This window comes from Zea mays, chromosome 8 (assembly GCF_902167145.1).
Source record: "Zea mays cultivar B73 chromosome 8, Zm-B73-REFERENCE-NAM-5.0, whole genome shotgun sequence".
Classification (NCBI taxonomy): domain Eukaryota; kingdom Viridiplantae; phylum Streptophyta; class Magnoliopsida; order Poales; family Poaceae; genus Zea; species Zea mays.
Window position 1 is genome coordinate 11,224,737 of NC_050103.1, and position 5,638 is coordinate 11,230,374.

The following is a 5,638-nucleotide window of genomic DNA, read 5'->3' on the forward strand; positions in this document are numbered from 1 at the left end:
CCTCATGGTTGCACTGTTATCCCGGGTGGTCTCTCAACGAACCAGTCCTTACGGAGAGGTACTCAGGAAACAGCCTGAGCCCCCTAGAGTATCACAAGATCATCAACATCAACAGGATAACAGTATCATAAATAGCCACATCATGTTCATTGATTATGTTAAAGCAATAGCGAAGTGCTAACCATAATAGCCCATAAGGTCATCAAGGATAAAGTAAAGTGCAAAGCTAGTCAATCCTTAGGTTTCAAGTAAGTAATGCGGGGTAGTAAGTTATAAATGAATAGGACATAATGGGACAGAGGACACTTGCCTTCACCAAACTGCTGATCAGGGACTTCCTCTGCAACTGCCTCGGGAAACACAGACTGCTCGGTGTCTACGCAAAGCAATCATTCACACTATGCACTTGGGAAAATAACAGACAAAAACAATATACCAAACATATGCAGCAGAGAGGGGTCACAAGTTCATAACAGAAAAGGGATAGGCACTCTAAAGTTCCCTAGGTCTGGGGGTAGAGGATTACACAAAGTGATTCACTATCCACTAATCAGGTCTAAGTTGGTGGTGGGATTAAATAATTATCTGGTTTGAGTTTCTAAACTTAAGTGTTTAAGTCCACAAACTTAAGTAATCCAACTTTTATTAAAGTCTACTTATTTCCAATTATCCTAAATGAGGTTTCAATAGTCTTAATCCTATCCTAGTGATTAGCTATTAATTAATACATGGAAACAGCAGGGAAGCATTGCATAAACAGATAGATAATAATATTATGAACATTTTGCAATTTGAAGCACCTAATTTGGAGTTCATATGACAAAGTTATGAATTTTACAAGTTTAGGGGTTAAAATTATACCCTAAGGACTTATTTTTAATTAAATAAAAGGGCCAGGGACTTAACTGCGAGAAACCAGGGACGGCGGGTTCAAATTCCAGAAAACCGGGGGTCTCTTTAAGAAAAAGCGCGGGCGAAGGGGTATCGAGCGCCTACAGCCGTCAGATCTAAAGCGAACGGCCAGGATTAGATCCTGCGGGCGGGCGCGCGAGCGCGCGGCGGCGGGAGCGGCTGACAGGCGGGGCCGGGCGGACAGCGCGGGCGACTGGCAAGCGGGGCCGGGCGGACAGCGCGGGCGCGCGGGCGACTGGCAAGCGGGGCCGGGCGGGCAGAGCGAGCGCGCGGGCGGGCTGACAGGCTGGGCCCAAACGGCAGAGAGACGGGGTGAGGGGGAAGCGGGCCTGGGCCGCTGGATCTCCGGCGGACGGCCAGGATTGGGCTTGGACAAATTAAAACGAGGTCGCCCGATCTGGGATGGACGGTGGGGATTGGGTGGCCGGCCTGGGCTTCTCCTACGACTAGCTGGGGTGGCGGCGCTCGTCCCCGCGGCGGAGGGCTCGCCGGAGACGAGGGGCGCGGGCGACTGGCGGGGCTCTGGGGCAATCCGAGTGGTCGGGGAGGTCGGGGAGGGCGCGGGGAGTCCTCCGGTAGGGTTTGGGTCGGGGCAGAGGCACCGGAGGGGGGCGGTTCACGGCGGGGCGGCTCGGCGGCGGGGTTAATCTACTCCGGCGAGCAATCAAGCGCAACAGAGAGCAGAACAAGGGGCGATAGGGGCTGGAGGGGTCCGTTACCTCAAAGCGGGCTCCGGGGACTCCTCGGCGGCGACGGGGACGCGACGGAGACTCGGGTCGACGGTGGCGGCTGCACGGCGAACGACGGGTGAGCGCGGGCAGAGAGAAATAGGGAGGGGGAGAGGGAATTGGGGCGCGTTCCGGGTTGCGGACGCCAGAGCGGAGCTCACCGGGGCTAAGGGCGCGGCGGAGCTCCACCGGCGACGAGGAAACGGCTCGGGCGGCGATGGTTAGTGGCGGCGGCGCTCTGTGTGCGCGCAGCGAGGGGGAGAGAGAGTCTGCTGGGGCGCAAATGGGGGAGGGGGTGAGGGCGAGTGGGGTTCGGGGCTCAAGTGGCCAGGGGCGAGGTGGGGCGAGTTCCACGCGCGACGTGGGCGCGGGGAAGGCGGGCGCGAGCAGCTCGGCGGCGGTTACGCGAGGAAGACGGGGCTGACACCCCGGGCCCGCGAGCAGAGAGAGAGCGAGGGAGCGAGCGCGCGCGGGGAAAGCGGGCGCCGACAGGTGGGACCGGGCGAGCAGAGAGAGAACGGAGCGGGTGCGCGGAAGGCGGGAGCGCCAACAGGTGGGACCCGCTGCGCAGAGAGAGGAGGGGAGGGAGGCGTGCGCGCGAGAGATGGGCCGGCTGGGCCGAAAGGCCGAGGGGGCGGCTGGGTTGGGCTGCTTTACCTTTTTCTTTTATTCTGAATTGTTTCTCCCTTTTCTTTTATTTATTCTATTTGATTCAAATTCAAATGAGCCCCAAATTCAAATTAGACCTTTTGAGAATTATGCACCAAACAAAAGTGAAATCTAGGGTTCAACATGATGCAACAATTCATACTCCACTAGGGTTTAACATAATAGACTATGGTTACAAGTAAAATAAGCACTTAGCTCCTATAGAAATGAGAGAGAAAAGAATTAGGAAGGATGAGAAAAGGAAGTAACACCTGAATTTGTGAATATGAGCAAAGAAATTTTATACCCCCAAATTCAGGGTGTTACAAACCTATCCCCCTTAAAAGAATCTCGCCCCCGAGATTCAGGGTTGGTCAGCAAAGAGTTCAGGGTATTTGGCTTTTAGATCATCTTCTCGTTCCCAGGTTGCTTCATCCTCCGAGTGGTGACCCCATCTGACTTTGCACATTCTGATGGTATTCCTCCGGGTGACTCTGTCTGCAAACTCCAGAATCTGCGTTGGCTTCTCTATGTATGTCAGATCTTCTTGGACTTCCAAACCCTCCACTGGCAACTGTTCTTCTGGTACTCGCAAACATTTCTTCAATTGCGACACATGGAACACATTGTGCACTGCTGACAAACTCTCTGGTAGGTCGAGCTGGTAAGCCACTTCTCCACGCTTGGCTTGAATCTGATAAGGTCCGACGTACCGGGGTGCTAGCTTGCCTTTAACTCCGAACCTTCTGACTCCCCTGATAGGTGACACCTTCAGATAGACGTAGTCTCCCACTTCAAAACTCAGTTCTCTTCTCCTTCGGTCCGCATAGCTTCGCTGTCTTGACTGGGCTGTCTTCAGGTTCTCCCGAACCATTTTGATATTCTCTTCGGCTTCAAGCAAGATGTCGGGGCCAAACACCTGTCTCTCTCCAGGCTGGTCCCAGTGCAGCGGAGTCCTACAACTCCGTCCGTAGAGTGCCTGAAACGGTGACATCTTCAAGCTGGCCTGGTAACTATTGTTGTAAGAGAATTCTGCATAAGGTAACCTTTTGTCCCATCCTGACTTGTCTTGCAACGCACAGGCTCTCAACATATCTTCTAGGATCTGATTAGTTCTTTCAGTCTGACCGTCTGTCTGCGGGTGATAAGCTGAGCTGAAGTTCAAATGGGTGCCCAACGCTTCTTGTAGCTGCTGCCAAAAATGAGATGTGAACTGCGTTCCTCGATCTGACACTATCTTCTTCGGCACCCCATGAAGGCAGACTATCCGTGACATGTATAACTCAGCTAACGTTGCTCCGGTGTATGTTGTCTTCACAGGTATGAAGTGGGCCACCTTTGTTAAGCGGTCCACAACCACCCAGATGGAATCGTAGCCGGCCCGGGTACGAGGTAGGCCAACTATGAAATCCATCCCGATCTCATCCCACTTCCACTGAGGAATCCGCAAAGGCTGCAACAATCCGGCAGGCCTCTGATGCTCTGCTTTGGTTCTCTGACAGCTATCACAGATGGCGACATATTCTGCGATCTCCCTTTTCATACCATACCACCAAAACCTCCTTTTTAAATCCTGGTACATCTTCTCACTCCCTGGGTGTATGGAGTAGGCTGTCTCATGAGCTTCCTTGAGGATCAATTCCCGAATAGGTTTGAGGTCGGGAACACACAATCGGTCCTTGAACCATATTACTCTTTCTTCATCCTCTCGAAAGTCTTTGCCTCTTCCTTCTAGGATCAGCTATCGAATCTTGTTGATGTTTTCATCATCCTTCTGCCCTTCTTTGATCTCCCGCTCTAGGGTGGGCTCTAATTCCACTGTTACTCCTTGCGTACTGTTTAGGAAACCAAGGCTCAGTCTGTCGAACTCTTTGGCTAACTCATACGGCATCGGGTACGATGCCAACATATTAACTTGACTCTTCCTGCTCAGAGCATCTGCAACAACATTGGCTTTGCCCGGATGGTAATGTATCTCCAACTCATAGTCTTTGATCAGTTCCAACCATCTTCGCTGCCTCATGTTTAACTCTGACTGGGTGAATATGTACTTCAGACTCTTATGATCCGTGTAGATGTCGCACTTCTGCCCATACAGGTAATGTCTCCAGGTCTTCAAAGCATGAACCACTGCTGCCAATTCCAGGTCATGTGTGGGATAATTCTTCTCATGGATCTTCAGCTGTCGAGATGAGTACGCTACAACTCTCCCTTCTTGCATCAGTACACATCCCAATCCGGTGTACGAAGCGTCGCAATACACTGAGAATGACTTGTGGACATCAGGCAGGACTAACACAGGAGCTGTAGTCAATCTATTCTTCAGTTCTTCAAATGCTTCCTGACACTTTTGGGTCCACTTAAACTCAACTTTCTTCGCTAGCAACGCTGTCATTGGTCTAGCAATCTTCGAGAAACCTTCAATGAAACGCCTATAATACCCAACCATTCCAATGAAGCTCTTGATCCCACGAACATCTTTCGGTGCTTTCCAGTTCAGGATATCTGCTACTTTCTTTGGATCCACTGCTAACCCATCTTGATTTATGATGTGACCCAGAAACAAGACTTCATGAATCCAGAACTCGCATTTGCCCAGCTTGGCATACAACTGATGCTCTCGAAGCCTTTGCAATACCATCTTCAAATGCTCCACATGATCTTCCTCACTTTGAGAGTATATGAGAATGTCATCGATGAACACTACCACAAACTTGTCCAGATAATCCATGAACACACTGTTCATCAGGTACATAAAGAAGGCTGGCGCATTTGTCAAACCAAAGGACATAACCGTGAACTCATATAGCCCGTACTTGGTGATGAATGTCGTCTTCGGTATATCCGAGGGTCGGATTCTGAGTTGATGGTAACCTGACCTCAGATCTATCTTCGAGAATACGCTGGCACCTCTGAGCTGGTCAAACAGATCTTCTATCCTTGGCAGGGGGTACTTGTTCTTGACAGTGACTTCATTCAGGGCTCTGTAGTCTATGCACATCCTTTTGGTACCATCTTTCTTCTCTACAAACAACACTGGAGTGGCCCAAGGCGAGGTGCTTGGCCTGATGTAACCCTTCTCTAGCATCTCATCTATCTGCTTCTTGAGTTCCACCAATTCTGGTCCAGACACTCGATAGGCTCTCTTTGAAATGGGGGCGGTACCAGGGATAAGCTCTATGGAAAATTCAACCTTTCTCTCGGGTGGCATGCCCGTTAGCTCCTCGGGAAACACATCCGGAAAGTCTGACACGACCTTGATAGCCTCGAGCGGGTTAGGCTCCTTACTATCAACTGAAATCTGATGACAGACTCCCTCTTCTGACTTAGGCATCCTTAGCTCGGCCACT